At 46.0% G+C, this 20,658-nt stretch overlaps 1 long non-coding RNA gene across 3 annotated transcripts in view; it reads left to right on the top strand.

The window, feature by feature from the left end:
* The first annotated feature begins 1,421 nt into the window (after positions 1-1,421).
* LOC308482104 overlaps positions 1,422-20,658 on the top strand; it is a 61,311-nt gene continuing 42,074 nt past the window's right edge. For all 3 annotated transcript variants that reach the window (XR_013989020.1, XR_013989021.1, XR_013989022.1), the window contains exons 1-2: positions 1,422-1,835; positions 16,786-16,948. This is a non-coding gene — a long non-coding RNA (uncharacterized lncRNA). The remainder of the gene's footprint in view (positions 1,836-16,785; positions 16,949-20,658) is intronic.

Below are 20,658 nucleotides of genomic sequence, written 5' to 3'. Positions count from 1 at the left end.
AGAGCTAGGCTTACTGTGGGTGTATCAGGGTCTGGGAAGAGGAGGAATGGTGGAGATCGCCTTCCCATCCTGACCCCTCCAGGGAGGAGGAAGAGGAAGACAGTATAGATTTAGAACAGGGGTTTGCGGGAGGTCACAGCTCAGAGACAGGTGAGGGGAAAAGTTGGAAAATAATGGGAGAGACGGAGCAGCAGCTGGCTGAAACGTTGTCACTAGAAAGGAATCCAGACCCACCATCTCCCAGAAACCGGCGAGCCTTGAAAGTAGGAGAGCAAAGAGCTCAAAGACAGAGGGCACTTAGTGGCACACGTAGAGGAGGTGATGATGATGACGAATGAGAAAGTGGGAGAGACAGGGGGTGGAGAATCACTGGGGACAATGCCATTATCCAAGAGGCTGGGTTCTATAGCCTCTCTCTGCATAGTTTGAAATAAAAAAGGACTATAAGAAATTTTCCTTGTCTTTATACTTTCCTGGGCTACCAGCCAGGAGCCACTGACAGCATCCTGACAGGGTGGGGGCTTCTTCCTTTTATGCACATATTTTTGAGGTACAAGACTGAAGAATTTTAATTGGGGGAGGGGTTGTGCCCAAGCTATTAGAGGTCCAGGAATCATCAATGGCAAATGCCCTCTGATTAGTTCAATGCAGTTCCGCAGTTCCATGATACAGCATTACATATGTACTTTAACTATTGTATTTCTCCCCGCAAGGGATGCGGGTGGCACTGTGGGTTAAACCACAGAGCCTAGGACTTTCCGATCAGAAGGTTGGCGGTCTGAATCCCCGCGACGGGGTGAGCTCCCGTTGCTTGGTCCCTGCTCCTGCCAACCTAGCAGTTCGAAAGCACATCAAAACTACAAGTAGATAAACAGGTGCAGCTCCAGCGGGAAGGTAAACAGTGTTTCTGTGCACTGCTCTGGTTTGCCAGAAGCAGCTTAGTCATGTTGCCCACATGACCCGGAAGCTGTACGCTGGCTCCCTCGTCCAATAAAGCGAGATGAGCGCCGCAACCCCAGAGTCGGTCACGACTGAACCTAATGGTCAGGGGTCCCTTTACCCTTACCTTTCTCCCCACAAAGAAAAGTATCGTTAACTGGGTAAGTGAAAAGAACGTTTCACCCAATACTGTCTGCCCATCCGTAAAGCTAGCCACGCCCTGGAAAGTCATTAGTGTAAGATCTATACAGCAGCGAAATTGAGCCTGAAATGTAAAGAGCAAAAGGGGGGGGGTTTCAGCCTTTGGTGGACAACATGTTTCAGTGCATACTTTCAGCAGCCTGGGCCAATCCTAAGGCACGCCCGGCTTTCAGCAGCCACTGGAGAAACAGTTTGTGTGATAGGCACTCGATTGCTGGGAGCCACTTGGCATAACTATTAATAACCCTGGAAACATCTCAGCATTGACACTAAGAGCAAAATATTTTTGTTTGTGCAAGTGTAGATGGGCTCACTCACATATGTGCACTTGATTTATGATTATCATGGCCTTGCAGAGTGCTGCAGCTCACTTGCGAAAAGAAAAAAAAAAGGACAATTTATATCCCTTCAGGGTTTGTCTGGGGGTTTTTTACACCTAAAGGGTCTTTAGATTTGCTTTGAATCAGCATCTGAAAAGCACAGGGTCAGCTAGGCTCCATTCATTGCTCTGAAAAGGGGAGAAATGGCAGCAGGACGACCCTGACGCTCCTCACTGCAAAATGACATCTGATATTCGAAACGCAGAAATAATTTAAGGAGGGTTTTTTTCAAAAAACCAAGTGATTCCACCTTTTGAATGGCTGTCGTTCCTTGGATAAGTGGAAACATCTTCTGGCTTGCAGCGTAGCATGAAAGTAAGTTGTCTTCCATTTGCAAACAACTTCTATGCACAAAATACTTTTAATATAAATGATCAAGGCTGCAATCCTGTGGACAGGTCATTTCTCATAAGGCCTGTTTCTGCATCTATGCCTCTATGGCATCTTTTGGAGGGGTTTATTTGCCTGTGGTGTAATTTAAATGTGTGTTTTTGAATGTATTTTCACTCCAAATATTTCTATAAGTTTCTAAGTGTATTCACTCTCACAGTATTTCAAAATGTGGTTGTTTTTTCAAAAAAAAAATGCATTTCTAAATGTATTTGGCCTCAAAAGACCCATTTTAAAACGCATTTTGATGCCTGTTTGGGGGCTAGTCCTGCCTTATACTTTTAGGAGAGCAATTCCATGAGGTGTGTGTAAGTTGGCTCATATCAGAATTCACAAATCCTGAATTCCTCAAACATCCATTGTGCACTGTATGCCATTGAAAGTGCCCCAAAAACCTTTGCAGGTGCTCAAAGAGCCTCTGTCACACATGCAGGTGTTCCTAGACAGACGAATCAATATGGAGTAGGTACCTGACGGCAGCCGCTGTCACCTCAGGTAAAACAGGTTTTGCCAGCTTCTGAAGTGATACAAAAATTTTCACTCCCCCTTGCTTACCAGAAACAAAATGGGAATGCCTGTACACACCTCCAGCAGCAACCTTTTCTTCAAAATACCTGCTCAGCGATCGTCTGTCTGTCTCCAGCCTAGCAGAGTTTCGCAAGTATTGGCCCAGGATATAAACAATAATAGTAGTAGTAAAAAAAAAACCACCAAAAAACCCTTCGCTTTCACAGCCGTTTGGTGCTTTGCTCTCATCTAAGAAGCTGCCAATTTCTCTTCACCTCAGAAACCTTTGCAATTTCAAGGCTGAGACCTCAGCCGTATAAGTTAAGTTATATGCGCTGTAGGAAAAAAGCCTTTCTTGTCAGAAATAATAGCCAGGCTTAAGCTACTGCCTTGAATGTCTCCCACCACAACATTAATTATTGACAAATAGCCTAAGCCAAAGAATTTCACTTCTTAGGACCAGCCACAATTTGACCGCTGTGCCAGCAGCCGAGGGACAGCGAAGCAACCCTTTCAAGTCTAGCATGCACAGCTTATGTCCTACAAAACTGAATTTGGGCCACCATATATGGCAGCCCACCAAGGACTTGTTTTAAAAAAAAAAAAAAATTGACAACTTCCTGTGCTTGCTGGGAGCTGCCAAAGTGGGACTGTTGCTAAGCATCTAATAGGTTGCTGGACTTTCTGCTTACCAGTTTGGCTAGCCAAACTGCACCCTCCACAGAGCAGACACATGAAGGATTTTCCTTGGGAGTGGCAAGGACTAAAGTAGAGAGCTAGATACCACCAGGTGAGAAAGCGCTGGTTGTTTTCCAAGTGCACGGCCTTTTATTTCAACAGAGCATACTTTGTTAGTGGGATAAAGGGGGCTCTAAGGAGGTCGGGTGGCACTGTGGGTTAAACCACAGAGCCTAGGACTTGCCTCTCAGAAGGTCGGCGGTTCGAATCCCCGTGAAAGCACGTAAGTGCAAGTAGATAAATAGGAACCGCTCCGGCGAGAAGGTAAACGGCGTTTCCGTGTGCTGCTCTGGTTCGCCAGAAGTGGCTTAGTCATGCTGGCCACATGACCCGGAAGCTGTCTGTGGACAAACGCCGGCTCCCTCAGCCTATAGAGCGAGATGAGCACGCAACCCCAGTCAGTCACAACTGGACCTAGTGGTCAGGGGCCCCTTTACCTTTACCTTTAAGGAGGTCGGAAAGAAGCTCATTCTTTGCCAGTGACCACATTCTCCCATAAATCTTTCCCTTAGGAAGCAGACTGAATCTCACGTCCAATACCAAAAGCTTAGTCTCTCCAGAATCCCATGAAAGACGCACTCCTAAGTCAACCCTAAAGGGACTGGGATGCACTGAGATGGGATGCCAATCATGAGATACTGAAAAGGGTAGACCTTGCATCTAGTATTGGCCACCGAAGCTTCCCTGTAATGTTTTGTTGAGAAAACATGTTAAACATGAAACTCCACAGCAGGTCTCTAATAGAAGCAGAGTCTTGTGCAGTTCAGGAGCACTGCCACTGCTTCCCTAGGCTTCTGAGATTTCATCAAGCACCAAATCTCCACAGCCATGATGCTCACTGGGTGACTTTGGGCCATTCATTCATTCTCAGCCTACCCCACAGGGTAATAATAATAATAATAATAATAATAATAATTTATTATTTGTACCCCACCCATCTGGCTGGGTTTCCCCAGCCACTCTGGGCGGCTTCCACAAAGACCAAAAATACACTAAGATGTCACACATTAAAAACTTCCCTGAACAGGGCTGCCTTAAGACATCTTCTGAATGTCAGGTAGTGGTTTATCTCTTTGACATCTGATAGGAGGACGTTCCACAGGGTGGGCGCCACTACCGAGAAGGCCCTCTGCCTGGTTCCCTGTAGCTTTACTTCTCGCAATGAGGGAACCACCAGAAGGCCCTCCGCGCTGGACCTCAGTGTCCGGGCAGAATGATGGGGGTGGAGACGCTCCTTCAGGTATACTGGGCCGAGGCTGTTTAGGGCTTTAAAGGTCAACACCAACACTTTGAATTGTGCTCGGAAACGTACTGGGAGCCAATGTAGGTCTTTCAAGACCAGTGTTATGTGGTCTCGGCGGCCGCCCCCAGTCACCAGTCTAGCTGCCGCATTCTGGATTAGTTGTAGTTTCCGGGTCACCTTCAAAGGTAGCCCCACGTGCAGCGCATTGCAGTAGTCCAAGTGGAAGATAACTAGAGTTGAAAGTGCACTGGGTGGTTGTGAGGATAAAATGGAGTGGAGGAGATGAATGTATGCCACCTTGGGGAAAGGCAGGATATAAATGCAACCAACGAACAAACAAAATATATAACTTTGCAACTGCAAGTTATATTTTTCTTTAAAATGCCCAGGCAATAAATGCTCAAGTAATCTGCTTACGAACCATACTCAAAGCTCAGGTTACATGATTTGAGAAAAAATATGTGTTGGCTCAACAATGTTCCCTTCCGTGACACATCAATTTTAATTTGGAGCCAGCTCCAATAGAGCCTTGGTTCAGTGGCGTAGCGTGGGTTGTCAGCACCCGGGGCAAGGCAAGTAATTTGCGCCTCCTAACCCGTGGATTTTAGCACTCCAGTCTCGAGCGCGCGCCCCCCAGATGTTGCGCCTGGTGCGGCCAGCCCCCCCTGCACCCCTCCACGCTACGCCACTGCCTTGTTTTCCTCTTCTTTCTTCTCCTTACGTTTTCCCCCCTCATCTTCCCATGATGAAGACAGAGGAAGGAGGGGACGTATTTGGTATAATGAAATGGCAGACCAAAGGGGGAAATTAAAGAATTGGAATCGGTAGCCAGATGCTGCCAATTCAAAAGGGGGAGTTGGCATAATAAACTCAGACAGAGACTCTCTAAGAATCCGCTCCCTTTAGTATGAGCCACTAATCTGATCAAAAAGACCAAGCAGGAGTCTGATTTCCCAGCTGGGGACTGCTTGGCTAGCTGTTAATAATTTTCACACCAGGGAAGCATAAAAAAGCCCTTCTCGAGTTAAGAGTGTTTTGCTTTTATTTTAAGAAGGGATCGCCAGTTCCCCCTCACCTCAGGCATCCGCTGGCACCCAGCGCAAACATTCCTCCACATTTTCACAGCCTCTTTCCAAAGCAGACAAGAGCAGCAGCAGCAGCAGCATCAAATTACTTTGCCATCTCTATTCCCCAGCCCTGATTTTCTTTTTCTTTTTCGGAATCCCACACTAGTACTGGCTGCTCTGGGGAGGTGGAGGGGAAGGCTGAGAAAATGGCAAGGCATTAAAATGATTCCTCTAAAACAAAACAGGTCACATTACCTGCTCTGTTTTTTCCTAATCAGCTGGAACAAATTGAGGCATTTTGGGGACCTGTTTTTACATCCTGTCCCTCCCCACGCACAAAAAAAGGTTTCATTCCAGCTTCCAACATTCTTCACGTTTGAGTAACTGTAGAAACACAGTGGCCCCTTTACTGTTTTTAACAGGCCATTTTTATACTGCCAAGCCAGCAGGACGACCATTCTAGGAGAAAAAAAAGTTTAATGTAAAAGAGATTAAGGAACAGGTTAAAGCTGAAATGCTTTAAAACAGCATTTTCCTCTCAGGCAGATATTTTAAAAACAGAACAGGGGGCGGCATTCAACTACGTTTTGCTCAGAGTGGAGCCACTGAAATTGACAAATAAGACAAATGTCAGGTGCATTAACTACAATGGGTCTCTCTGAGTAAACTTAGTTGACTACCACTCATAACTCTTTGTTCAGGGTAGGAGTTCATATTTTTGCCTGCTTGACCAGCGGGGTGTGGCGAAAACAAATCAATAGATTGTACAGCATCCAATTAATAATATTTTATGGATGGATAAGTACCAAATCTGAAATGCATTGATTCTTACCTTTCTCAGCACCTAGCACAGATAGTACAAAATACATGTTAAAGAAGCCTGTTTTCTGCCTGCAGTTCTACTAAACTAAACTAATAGTCCACCTGTATTTCTATTTCAATGAGACCAATTATTTCTATTTTTAGCCTTATGTGTGATATCCAAATCTACAAGAGCAGCCAGCATCAGTTAAGTTCAAAGGAGAACCGTATAGCATCCCGACTCATTCGGGACCATCTTTTCCCATCCCAAATCCACCAGCATTTTCCAAGTCCATAGGCATTCATGTGCTATCTACCAACACTGCTATAAATGTGCACAATTTCCCTTTCATTAAATGTGTATCTGAAGAAGTGTGCTTGCACACGAAAGCTCATACCAAGAACTAACTTAGTTGGTCTTAAAGGTGCTACTGGAAGGATTTTTTTTATTTTGACTATGGCAGACCAACACGGCTACCTATCTGTAACTGGAACCATGGAAGGCACCACATTGAGCCGCATGAAATGGAAGTCCATCAACCAGTGTATCTGAAGAAGTGTGCTTGCACACGAAAGCTCATACCAAGAACTAACTTAGTTGGTCTTAAAGGTGCTACTGGAAGGATTTTTTTTATTTTGACTATGGCAGACCAACACGGCTACCTATCTGTAACTGGAACCATGGAAGGCACCACATTGAGCCGCATGAAATGGAAGTCCATCAACCAGTGTATCTGAAGAAGTGTGCTTGCACACGAAAGCTCATACCAAGAACTAACTTAGTTGGTCTTAAAGGTGCTACTGGAAGGATTTTTTTTATTTTGACTATGGCAGACCAACACGGCTACCTATCTGTAATTAAATGTGTGTCGTTCGTAAACTTAAGAAGGATGTGATCAAATTCGCTTGATTGATTTCCATTTCTGACCACAGATGAACAGGCAGACAACAGCATCTTCTGCTTCCTTTTCCATCCCCATCATTATGGTGTGACACCCCTAGTTCTGGGGTAAGGATAAGACATGAAGCAGACACAGGAGTATGGGAGAAAGGTGAAACAGAATCCCAGTGCAGCCACCACATGTATGATAGTAAAACCAAAAACACTAAATTGCTCAAGCAGAGGCAGCAATCCCTTCCATGTTGAAGAAGCAAATGTGAGAGTCAAAGATGCGCTTTTCTTTTTTTCTTTTTCAATCATGATTTTTATTGAGTTTTCCATGTTTCATTTCATTTTATAATACATATCCCAAGCTTACCTTACTACTCCAAGCGAGCAATGACTTCCTTCCATCACGCTTTCTGACTATCCTATTGTTTTAACGTATTTGTCACATTTCTATAATCACTTCTTTACCATATATAATCACTTAACAATCACCCTCTCATTTGTAAATTAGCTCCTTCTTTCCACATTACAAAACATTTCACGTTAATGCTACAAATGTTTTCAGGTGTTTACAACTTTCTTTCAAATAATTTATAAATTTGCTCCAGTCCCTTTGAAATCTTTTGTCCAGTCGATTCCTAATTTTCTCCGTCAACTTCACCAGTTCAACATACTCTACCATCTTTATCTGCCAGTCATCTAGGGTGGGGAGCTCTTGCTGTTTCCATCTTTGGGCCCGGAGGATTTTTGCCACCGTTGTGGCGTACATTAATAGGTTTACAAAAGATGTGCTTTTCTTTTTAGCAATACTTAGACTATAGTTCTATATACTGTATAGAACTATATCTATACCGTATAGAACTATATACTGTATTAGAACTAGCCTGTATCTAGTTCTAATGATATTAGCTCTGTGCAGATGTTCTGAGCTGTGCATAATCACCATGCAAAGGGGATCGGGATTGTGCTGATCTCCATGTGTTGACCAGGCTTTGTGCACAGAGCTTCCGCACATAAAAGCTGGACATGCGCAGCCTCTGAGCACTTTGATCCTTTATCTGAATGTTTGCATGGAAGCTCGGGGCTAAGCCAGCAGGGCTGATCCCAACTCCCCCCCCCCCTCCATATGTTGCACAGATCTACTATCGTTCTTATAAATGGATGGGTCCCATGCTGTTGTATATCCTTCCCTTGGAGATGTGGCAGGCACTAGTGATAATGGTATTCCACCACTTAGTTAAAACATACCTATTTCCAAGCGCTGGGTTGTTGTTTTTTGTACCAGCCTGATTGGACATTCTGGATATCTGTGCTTTTAGTAATTTGCTGTTCTTACTGCACTGATTTTATTCCATAAATTGCCTTGTCATTTTACAATGAAAGGGACGTTATTAATAATACAGAGTGATGCCAATAACAGTATATAGGACTCTGGTTGTTGTTGTTTAGTCGTTTAGTCATGTCTGACTCTTCGTGACCCGATGGACCAGAGCATGCCAGGCACTCCTGTCTTCCACTGCCTCCCGCAGTTTGTGTGGGATGTGAAACACAAGAGCAGTCAAGTACAACATTTCTAGAGTGAATGTGTTTACACATGGGGAGGAATGTTTGTCCAGCCAGCAGGTAAACTTCCTGTTTCCTTCTGGGCTGGGACAGACTTCCTCTGCATGTGACTAGAGGTGGGCGTGGCCTCACCTGTGCAAGTAATGACAAAAGCACAGGGCAGGGCAGCCATCTCTCTCTCTATGACTACATGCATTGAAGAAGCAACATCTGCTTAGCCAAAGATGCTCTCTTGGCCTCCAGCCAAGAGAGGACAAATCGACTGTCTCCTTATGAGATAGTTTCCAGGTGTATGTTACTTTTCTAAGCTAAGTCTGCCTTCTGGGATCTGATTGTGAACAGAATGTGAGTAAACTCTTTTTATACTTTTATAGAATACTGTGTCATGTCTTATCTTTTATGAGGGAATAAGGGGGAAATACCAGAACAGTTATTATAGAGGCTCTCGTGAGGCGGCCAAAGTATTGGAGCCTCAGCTTCAGGATCTGTCTTTCCAGTGAGCATTCAGGGCTGATTTCCTTAAAAATGGATATGTTTGATCTTCTTGCAGTCCATAGGACTCTTACTAAGTGCTTAAAGTGTTTGTGGAAATTGGGAGCTGAGGGTGAATGTTAGTTACTTATTGCCAAACGTTAGAGGGAAAAGATCAGAGATGTCTGCCACCCTACTTTTGAGCTTCTCTAAAGCATTTGCTGGCAAAAGAATGGTGGCCAGGAGTAAGTGGTTTTCAATGGGTGTGACAGGAAGGTTCAAGGAGAATCAAAGCAACATTTAAACATTTCAGTGTACTATAGTACAGTATAGCATCAAAACATTTTTTTTATTTGCAGAATATGGATAGGTACCTTTTCAAAATGGGAGCAAGATTTATATCAATAATTTTTTGGTACAGCGCATGCAAATTTTTATTCTGAAAGTGTGGCCCAGAGGAAAGAAGTTTGAGAACTACTCAATGGATGAATCCCAATACTTTTTGAGCTGGGGAGTTCCTGGTACATGATTCAGTCCTTTATGTACTATATACGTCATTACCTCTTTCAAATATTAACTACAGGCTCTATATGCCAAGAATGGAATAAAAACTCACAACTCCCAATTTACAAAGCAATGTTCACAATTCCAGGCCATAAGAAGGGTCCTGCTGTGTTAGAGGCTGATTTAATGCAATATTCTGTTCTCATAGTCTCTAACCAGATGCCTCTGGGAAGTCTGTAACCATGACTTGAGCATAACAGAATTTTATGCTGGGGCATCCAGGCTCCAAAGAACAATCATTTCCTATGAGGAGTTACCAGTGAGGATCCTTTTCATTGGAAATGATATCCAAAATATTGTCCAAGTTCATAATCTGACATAACCACTGTGAGCCAGACCAAGCAGTGATCAGAAATGACTTTATATCACACCTTCCTCTTGCCTGAAAAAGCTGCAAAGTTGTAACCATCCTTGTGCGGTTTTGATGTAGGTGAGAGAAAAATCTTACTTTACCATCATTTTCCCCCTTGCCTTAAAAAAATAAAAAATAAAAGGTCCAGCAGGCAAGTGGAGCATCGCTCGGTGTAACTATTATTTGCACCTTTTTTCATTTTAAATCAAGTTCATCTTTGTTACGGCTAATTTGACACATTACGAAACACCAATTCATTTGCTGTAAATCAAACTGAGCACACTGTACCCTTGTTAGGAACACTCGCTAATTGTAGTCTAGAATTTGGGGTTTTATCAAGAAACGTGCCTATGATTACTTTAATTATAATCAGGTTTAATTACAGAATGTTAAAGATACAGAGCCAATAAATTAGTAAGTGTGCTGCTAGGGAAAGCCTTTATTTGACACAATGTTATGAATATTTGGTCACAGGGCCAGTTCATGCTGCTTTCAAACTTACTTTCCTAAGGGACAGTACAAAATCTCCCAAAGACTGAAAGGAAAAAGCTCCATAGCAAACAAAAAAACACAAACACACCCCTCATATGTCCTTTGGTTTGCTGTCTAGCATTTTAAGGTAGACTTCATGCTTTGAGATTCAAAATGGTCTAGGGACCCATTAGTCTTTGATTGGTTTTTATCTACATAAGCAATTTTGTTATGTTAGTAAGTGAGCAAACATGGTGAAGGAATAAGACCAAGTCAGCCTCTAGAATATCCCGCTAGTCCCAACACCTTGCTGAAGCTAAACCAAAGTATATGTATAAATGAAATAATGGCATATTATTTCACTGTTTGCCCCATTGCTTTCATTTCCCCCCTCTTTCACTGTAGTTACCCTTTCTGTCAATTTTTAGATGGCAAGCCTCTTGGGGCAGGGACCTGTCAAACATGTAAAGTGCCTTGTACCCAGATGGTTCACCAACAGAGTAGGATAGATGATAGATAGATAACTGAGAAGTAAATTCAGTTTTCATTCTACAAGCACTGGTGGATATTATTGAATGCTGTTCAACCACCACTCCCAGCTCTATTCAAATGTCTGAAGGGGCAACAGAGATTCTCGCAACCCAACATAGCTATGTCTGTTCTGTGATGAAATTCTTCCCTCCATCATGAAGCAAATTTTGTATCTTCAGTTTTGAATTTTAAGTACTTTTAAAAAAAGCTTTGATTCCTGTTTATTCTAGAAATGGTACAAAAATTCAGCTTTCTGGATAGTGCAGAAGTATCTTTGCTATTGAGGGACGCGGGTGGCGCTGTGGGTTAAACCACAGAGCCTAGGACTTGCCGATCAGAAGGTCGGCGGTTTGAATCCCCGCGAGGGGGTTAGCTCCCGTTGCTCGGTCCCTGCTCCTGCCCACCTAGCAATTCAAAAGCACGTCAAAGTGCAAGTAAATAAATAGGTACCGCTCCGGCGGGAAGATAAACGGCGTTTCTGTCCGCTGCTCTGGTTCACCAGAAGCGGCTTAGTCATGCTGGCCACATGAGCTGGAAGCTGTACGCCGGCTCCCTCGGCCAATAAAGCAAGATGAGTGCCACAACCCCACAGTCGGTCACGACTGGACCTAATGGTCAGGGGTCCCTTTACCTTTACCTTTACCTTATCTTTGCTATTGTGGGATACACTTCGCATCCTCTTTTTATTTATGGAAATATTTATATACCACCAGCTCATGTAAAATATCAGTGCCATCTAAGCATTGCAGCTAGATTGTACTTTTTCTCAGTTCAGATTGAAGCTGGCTGGTGGGAGGGGAATCCATCAAAATGCAGTCTTTCTTAAGGAAGAGCAGGATAGGTATGGGTTGTGGTTGGCATGTGTGCACCACTTCCTAAACCAGGAAGCACGCAGAGTAAACAGGAGTGGGTACACAGCCCAAGAAATGCCTGAAAGTCAATAGAGAGGGTGACTGGCATGAGACCAGTTCGTTGGAAGTTGTGGGTGGGTAGTTGGTTGGATTTAGTGGGTTGGCTGGTTGGGAAAGGCAGTTGGTAATAGAGAGACAGTTAGGGCAATGGGTTCTTGAGTGTGGGAAGGGAGAAGAGATAGAGAGAGGAAAATAAGACTAAGAAAGTAAAGAGCAACAACATTTGGAATGCCGTAAAAGTTTTGTTTGTGTCTGAAATAAAATACACTCGTCTTTATTAATTGAGAAGCTGACTAAGACTGAAGTGATTTTACCAGGGGGAACCTGGTTGGTGGCAGCGGTTTAGTGGTGTACGGGTCAATAGTCCGTGAGACGACCGGGAGCTCCGTACGAACGCCACAAAATTGCCGTTCTCTATTGAAAGTCAAATGCCCAACTTCTAGTTGAAGCCAGTCAGGCCTTTGTAACAACAGGGACACATGACAACATCCCTCTAGGTCAGTGTTTCCCAAAACAGGCAATACTCGGCTCCCCCGGGGCACTGGAAGGATCCAGGGGGGCAGTAGTAGTCTCTGCTGCAATTCGGAGGTGGAGGCTGTTGAATAAAAATAAGGAGGCCGTGAAGGAAGAGAAGAAAACTTTGAAAAACTGTTTGTTGTTGTGAGTCGAGGACCCGCCACCCGCTTAGAGATAAATAAGACACAAGGACACATGTATTTTATGTTTATGGGCTAAAGAAGGCCACAACTTTATTGGTTACAGCATGTGAGTGGTATTGGCTTAGGCATTGGATCAAACAATCTATACATGACTCCACCCTGCTCAGCGGGAGTCCTTCGAAGGTTAACAACCAGTGGGAGGAGCTTGTTGATGCAAATACAACTGGAAGCTTCCCCTGATGTCACTGGGGGTTGTGCCATGGCCCTAGCCACCAGCAGGGCAGTGGACAGGATCCACGACCGCCGGATTCCTTTATCGGAATACCCAGCAAGGGGAAGGGTAGGTGATGGCCACAACCTGCCCTCCAACACACAACACATATTCCAATGCCTAACCACCATCCGAGCCAAAAGAGGCTCGTCACCAAATACCCTCACAGCTGCAACCAATCCCTAATGCTTCTGACGATATCGGCCAATCATACATCATCTCTATGATTGGACAAATGAACACCATCGACTCGAAACAGAGCCACCTCGCTGAACCTGATGAATGAGGGCTGTCAGAGCTGCCGCGGCCACTTGAATACAGTTAAAGCCTGCCCCCAAGCCAGCCCTATTGGCTGGCTGACAGGCGCGGTGCGGCAGCCGGTATAGCTGACACAGGGAGCCAAATACGCCCCACTGTGGACGCAGGAACCGGCTCCCGCTCACAACTCCTCCCCTCTGTTAGGAGGAGAGGCTTTCCATAGCTTTCTCACAGCTGTCCATGGAGGCACAGGTTAAATCTGTATCCAGGGCAGCTGTTTACCAGCTCCATCTGGTACGTAGGCTGAGACCCTATCTGCCTGCAGACTGTCTCGCCAGAGTGGTGCATGCTCTGGTTATCTCCCGCTTGGACTACTGCAATGCGCTCTACGTGGGGCTACCTTTGAAGGTGACCCGGAAACTACAACTAATCCAGAATGCGGCAGCTAGACTGGTGACTGGGAGCGGCCGCCGAGACCATATATCACCGGTCTTGAAAGACCTACATTGGCTCCCAGTACGTTTCCGAGCACAATTCAAAGTGTTGGTGCTGACCTTTAAAGCCCTAAACGGCCTCAGTCCAGTATATCTGAAGGAGCGTCTCCACCCCCATCGTTCTGCCCGGACACTGAGGTCCAGCACCGAGGGCCTTCTGGCGGTTCCCTCACTGCGAGAGGCCAAGTTACAGGGAACCAGGCAGAGGGCCTTCTCGGTAGTGGCGCCCGCCCTGTGGAACGCCCTCCCATCAGATGTCAAAGCGATAAACAACTACCTGACATTCAGAAGACATCTGAAGGCAGCCCTGTTCAGGGAAGTTTTTAATATGTGACATTTTAGTGTATTTTTTATCTTTGTTGGAAGCCGCCCAGAGTGGCTGGGGAAACCCAGCCAGATGGGTGGGGTACAAATAATAAATTATTATTATTATTATTATTATTATTATTATATTACTGGCACATACCACCAGGTCAGGCACTGTTGCAGGAAGGCAACAACACCTCCCCTTGATCTGGCAGTTGTGCTGGACGTGAAGAGTTTTCCCAGGCTTGGACGAATCTTTCTGAGCTTCGCCCAGGCCAAGGAAGTGGATTGCAGCTTGCCTGCCTATTTGGCAACAGGTGGAGTCCAACACAGTGAAGGATTTAGGGGTGCACAACTGGTTCGGTGGAAGTGAGAGCTGGACCATAAAGAAGGCTGATCGCCGAAGAATTGATGCTTTTGAATTATGGTGCTGGAGGAGACTCTTGAGAGTCCCATGGACTGCAAGAAGATCCAACCTATCCATTCTTCAGGAAATCAGCCCTGAGTGATCACTGGAAGGACAGATCATGAAGCTGAGGCTCCAATACTTTGGCCACCTCATGAGAAGAGAAGACTCCCTGGAAAAGACCCTGATGTTGGGAAAGATGAAGGGCACAAGGAGAAGGGGATGACGGAGGACGAGATGGTTGGACAGTGTTCTCGAAGCTACCAGCATGAGTTTTACCAAACTGCGGGAGGCAGTGGAAGGCAGGAGTGTCTGGCGTGCTCTGGTCCATGGGGTCACGAAGAGTCGGACACGACTAAACAACAAACTGGTTCGGTCACACTTGGTGCGGAGTCTCAGGGGTGCTGTCAGGAGGGAGCTGCCACTATGATTTAGAATGAAGCGTGAGAGGCAGAGGGTGCCAAACTTTGGCACCCCACAGGGCACTGCTAACATTTGAGAAGGTCTGCCGCTGTCCAACGTCTGGAGAGGGCCACAGATTCCCCATTCCTGTGCTATTGCGCCCAACTGTCTCCTCCACAGGCTCTTTAACCTGTGCAAGACAGACTGGGCGGTTGCTGATCCCTATTGATCAGGTTGGGACAGAGGGCCTCCTCTTTGAGAGGCGCACGACTTTGGGGAGCGCTCTTGCAACTTCTCCCGCAGCCCCACTCAAAAGCGGCTTGGGAGGGAGCTTGGAAAAAGCTCGTTTTCCTTGCAAGCTCGAGAGAAGAGGCGCATTTCCCCAGCGTAGAGCAACTACCCCTCGAAGTGCTGCAGCTTCTGCTGCACGTTCACCTCCGTTCAGCTCCAGGGGGAGTCCCTCCGGCGCCAAACAACCACCCTGGCGAAGCGGCGAGCTTGGCCAAGCAGGCGCGTTCCCTGGCGTGGCATCCACCAAGCCGCCCGAGGAGGGCGCTCGCCCTGCTCGCCCGCTCGCTTCCCTGGAAGCTCCGCCGTCCTCCCTTTGGAGAAAGCCGCTTGCAAACGGACGTTTCCTTCCCCGCCTCCCCGCCTTAGAACAAAGCCTACCGGGGGGGCTCCCGCTTTCGCCCTCCTCTGCCCACCGCGCCTTCATTGCGCGCCGGTGGCTCCCATTCCCGCTGCGCCTTAAAGAGCTGGCCGGGCAGTCGAGCTCAGGTGGGAAATGGGGGGATCTCCGGCTGAGAAGCCGAAAGCCTGCGCTTTGAGTCCGAGCTTTTGGGAATGGGAGCAAGCGGGGGAGGTAGGGGGAGTCTCCGCGCCGGATCCCAGCCTCGCCCTGCCGTCTGTCGCCTCTGGAGCGCCGCTGACAACTGGAGAGCTCTAAACGGAGCGGGAGGGAGAGACGGGTCCGGATGGATCAATATAAAATTCAAATACTTTTGTGCCACCTGTTGGATTTTGCTACTAATTGCATGTCGTTGTGGGAGAGACCCGGGGAAAAGAGAGGCTGCTTCTGCACGTGGTTGGCCCTGAGCGTTGTTTTCGATATTTCTTTTTGAGTGTGCGCACATGCCCTTATGAAACGCATATACGCCCCTTGTTCATCCCTTGCAAGCCACGTTAATCCATCCAAACGGATGGATCACAAGTCCGGAGTGCCCAGTTCCGTGTAATTCTTATCCCAGGCAGTCACTTTTGACGCTTAAGGATTAATTTGCGCATTATGTGACGACAGCAAACCATGGTTTGTACAATTAACGGGAATGCTGCTATTCCTGTCTCTCTGCTAGAAATACCCCTAGGGTATACATTTGCAAACTTTGGTTTGCCTCGGTTATGCTTTCCATTTCTAAGAACACTCTATTATTATTATTATTATTATTATTATTATTATTATTAATTGCAGGCCTAAAATATCCCAAAATGTGAAACAGCCTTTGAAGATTACAGGGTGATGGCAGCTTACTTCAGGCTTCCCCAACCTGGTGCCCTCTAGATGTCTTGGAATACGGCTTCCATCATCTCTGACTATTGGTCACACAGGCGGTCACCAGGCTGGGGGATATTGTTTCCTGGGATAATCATGCTGAAGTTGTTCCACACACTCCAAAGCACTGTAGAAATGCTAAGCGTTCTTCATAGTGCATGATTGTAATAACTTGAGGATGCAAACTGTCCACCTGCCCACAAAGATTCAGGCCTCATTCTTGCCTTTTCAGAATGCAGATTCCGTTTTATTGTAATATAGCCCCTTCCCAAATTCAGCCAAGGGTTCAAATGGTTTAATGCTGCTCCACACACACACACACACACACACACGTTACTGCACATAGAAAGCAAGCGTGTTGGGGGGGGGAGCCTTATATTAGAACCCAATTAAGCCTTCTCCACTTGTTCCTTTTCATGCAGTTCCTATCACAGCCCAGCCCTGGAGTCTTCCACAATTTCAGGCTGACCTTCTGCCGTGGGACGTCTGCTGAACACATAAAGGCTCCCTGTGCGACTTCGAATCCTGCTGTATCAGATCATGTGGGGAACCTACACAAGTATAAGAGACTCTCCCTCTGCAAAGGTTTGACCCAAATGACTTTGTAACTTATAAAGTAGCACTCTATGCGTTGGCAGCTAAGAAGACCGGGAGGAAAGAACTAGATAAAATAGCGGTCAACGGCAAAGGAGATTCGGATATTTAATTTGGCATATTTTACAGTGGTACCTCGCAAGACGAATGCCTCGCAAGACAAAAAAACTCGCTAGATGAAAGGGTTTTTTGTTTTTTGAGCTGCTTCGCAAGACGATTTTCCCTATGGGCTTGCTTCGCAAGACGGAAACATCTTGCAAGTTTGTTTCCTTTTTCTTAACACCGTTAATACAGTTGCGACTTGACTTTGAGGAGCAACTCATAGAACGTGGTGTGGTAGCCTTTTTTGAGGTTTTTAAAGACTTTGGTGATTTTTGAAGCTTTTCCAAAACTTTCCCGACACCGTGCTTCGCAAGACGAAAAAAATCGCAAGACGACAAAACTCGCGGAACGAATTAATTTCGTCTTGCGAGGCACCACTGTACTAGAGAATCTTCTGCTATTCTATTTTATGCAACAAACAATCTTAGTAGCTGTGACTGTAGTTTATATTGTATGTGTGGTGCCTGATGATCTTTATGGTTATTGCAGTTTTTCCTTTTGTTATTTTTCTGAATGATGTCATGGCCTATGGCTAGCGCAATAAAAGTCGAGGAGGAGGAGGAGGAGGAGGAGGAGGAGGAGGAGGTTTGGCCCAAATGCACAGAGGGCTTCAGGGATGGGCCGTCTGGTAGAGGCCAATGTGTGTCCATCACCCCACACCCCCTGCTTTTCCCCACTCATGCAATTGGCATTGTAAGAGGGGAACTAAGGGACAGGGCTACAGTTTTACACGTCCAGAGGTAAGTTTATTTACCTGTGGTGAAACATTTGACCACGTGAACCTCGCCTATTGATTCACTGCAATAAGCTCTAGGGTGGCCACATTTATCAGGATAAACTTTCTACAATGCACAAGTAATCATCTGGTAAGCAACTTGTCTGTAGCCCTAGTCAGGTGTGCTCTGCAGGCCCTGTCGGCTGCCACCCACACATTGGAGGCAGGAGAACTGGAGCGGGGATCCTGGTTACACATGTGATTTAGAACCCTAGTTTTGTGGGGCTATTACCCTTCTTCAAGTGCCAGGTTATCCAGAAACCTTGTGAGGTGGGACACTCAAAATGCATATCTTTGCATGTTACCTCTTAATCATGCAATTACAATACTTTACCACGTGGTAAAATATCGTCTGTATGCACCCATTGGGGCCGCTGTAGTAGTGCACATCTGTGTTGCATGCTAGGATATATTTTTTCCTCCCTATGTAGCATTTATTGGGTCAATAACTCATTATTAAAGCAGGTTCGTTTGTGCCCTGCAATAACAAAGACCTCGGTATTGTGGAGAGAATGACCGCTCCCCGCATAAAACGGGGGGCGACCTTTGCGTGGACGCACGCAGCCCCTGAATCTGGAGTGGCTCCATCAGCATAGGCTTGGCTTTGGCTTCCCTCAGGTGGGATACCTGGAGGTCTCCGCCTACCCCAGTCATTTGTCCAATCCCACCTGGGGGAAGTGTTGCCAAGGAGATCAGGCCAGGTGGGGGAGGGATTACCTGCCCACACAATAGAGCGAGGATCTTACCTGGGAATCCTCACCCCATCCCCCACACAAATACTGGATAACCCTGATGCTCCCTAGGTCCCCGGCTGGGGACTGGGGAGGGAGAACGCCCAATGCCTGAGCCAAGGTCTACCCACATTTGAAATTTAATAAAGTTGTGGCCAATTTAATCCCATAGCACGTTGTCTTGAGTCGTTATTCCACATGACGGGGGGGGCCGCTCGGGACCTGGGGACTCCGCCTGTCCACGCAAAAGGTATCGTTTATATTCTAGCGTTTGGTGTCAGAAACTTGGTAGATGTTGACATTTGCCTCAGTGGCAAATGTCAAGAAATCCTAGCCATGAACTTTGCCATTGACACATTGCCTTCTGCTTGTACATGATGGCGATGTGGATTTCATTTGGACAGCCATCATGGAAGCCACTAAGTTGGCTTTAACATTTACAGGTAAATGACAGGCTCTTCTAACATTTCTCACAGGGTTCGTTTAAATATTTAGATGTGGTGGGAAATGTCAACATTCACCAACAGGCCAATTCTTTCCAAGTGCGGGGGCAAGACCTACTCATAGCAGGACTAACAGAGTCCTGTTTCTCCTTGGCTCAAATGCAGGCAATACAGTGGTACCTCGGGTTACAGATGCTTCAGGTTACAGACTCTGCTAACCCAGAAATAGTACCTCGGGTTAACGTACAAGTGCTACAAAGGATGGAAGATTTGCATGTACCTCCTTTTTTTGCCATGAAGAGATCACGCTCTGTGTAATGTAGGCCGTTATGGGATGTTAGGGAAGGGGGTAGTGCCTCTAGGGGGGTGACACACCTTCTGGGGTAGTTTCTGTGCACTCAGCTCTCACCTGTGGCTTCTGGAAGCTGTCAGCATGCAACAGCAGCCACACTGGGAAACAGCTTCAACTGGCCGGCTAAACCAGGTGATATCTATATTAGTGGACAACAATGCCTAGCACCCCAGACTTCTGTGTTGAGCGCACTGTTTTATGGAAGTGAGTCATAGGCAAGTTGCACCCGCCAGGGGTGACACCTCAATGCCTTCCACATCAGGAAGATTTTGGGCATCACATGGCAGGCAGAGTTTCAAGCAAGTATGTGCTCTCCCAAGCCAACATTCCAAGCATGTTCACACTCCTGTCTCAGTGATGTCTATGTTGGCTTGCTCCTGTCCATTCCACAGAGTGGAAGATGGCAGGCTCCCCAAAGACCAGGCCCACTGGCAGGCAAACACTGTGTACAAAGATGTCTGCAAACATGTCATGAAGGGTGGCAACATCAACTTTGCTGTATGGGAATCCCTTGCAGACGATTGCGATGCCTGGAGGCAGACTGCATATCCAGAGCAGTGACCAGAGGAGGAATGACCACTGGGAGGAGCACAGAGAAAAGGAACGCCATGGTGCATCTGTAGCAGCACAACCAGACACCTTCATCTGCCCCAGCTGCAACAAAACCCGTCTCTCCCATATTGGTCTCTAGAGCCACAGTAGGTGCTCTAAATCCAGTGGTTTGATTTCACCCCCAAAGGCACACTCTTCCTTTGTCTCCCCAGATGGATGCCAACCACCTGACAAGTGGCCATACTGGTTGGGGCTGATGGAAGCTGTAGCCCAGCGGCTTCAGAAGTTCACCATGGTGGATCCTACACACATATAAAAAAGTTCTGAAAATGCTTTTTTTTAAAAGCATTTTAAAAAATACATTGAATTTTCCATAAGGCTCATCATCGCCATCTAGTGTCACATTGTATATTGCACTTAAAACACACTTAAAACGTTTTATTTGCAGCAATATAGCTAGGTCCCATGTTGGCTCCTTCTGCTTTAAAGCTTCCCTCATTTTCTCTCTAGGCTCAACTGCCTTCTATAAGCTCACAAGTTCCTGTCGGCAATTTTTTATTTTTTCAGTGCAGAGGCTAAACGTCATTTTCTTTTAATTCCCATCTTTAGATTTTAATTTTATTTTTGCATGCTTGTGCATATCCTGAGTATACAGAAGTTTCTGCCGTAATTTTTTGGTGGCCCCATTTTGTTTCCAAACTCATGTGTACTCAGCCCATTAAGGAGAGAATGATGTAGTCTTGCAT

This window comes from Podarcis pityusensis (assembly GCF_964106645.2).
Source record: "Podarcis pityusensis genome assembly, chromosome: 7".
Taxonomy (NCBI): Eukaryota; Metazoa; Chordata; class Lepidosauria; order Squamata; family Lacertidae; genus Podarcis; species Podarcis pityusensis.
Note: the sequence above shows the minus strand (reverse complement) of the source record. Positions and strands in the feature narration are given on the sequence as shown.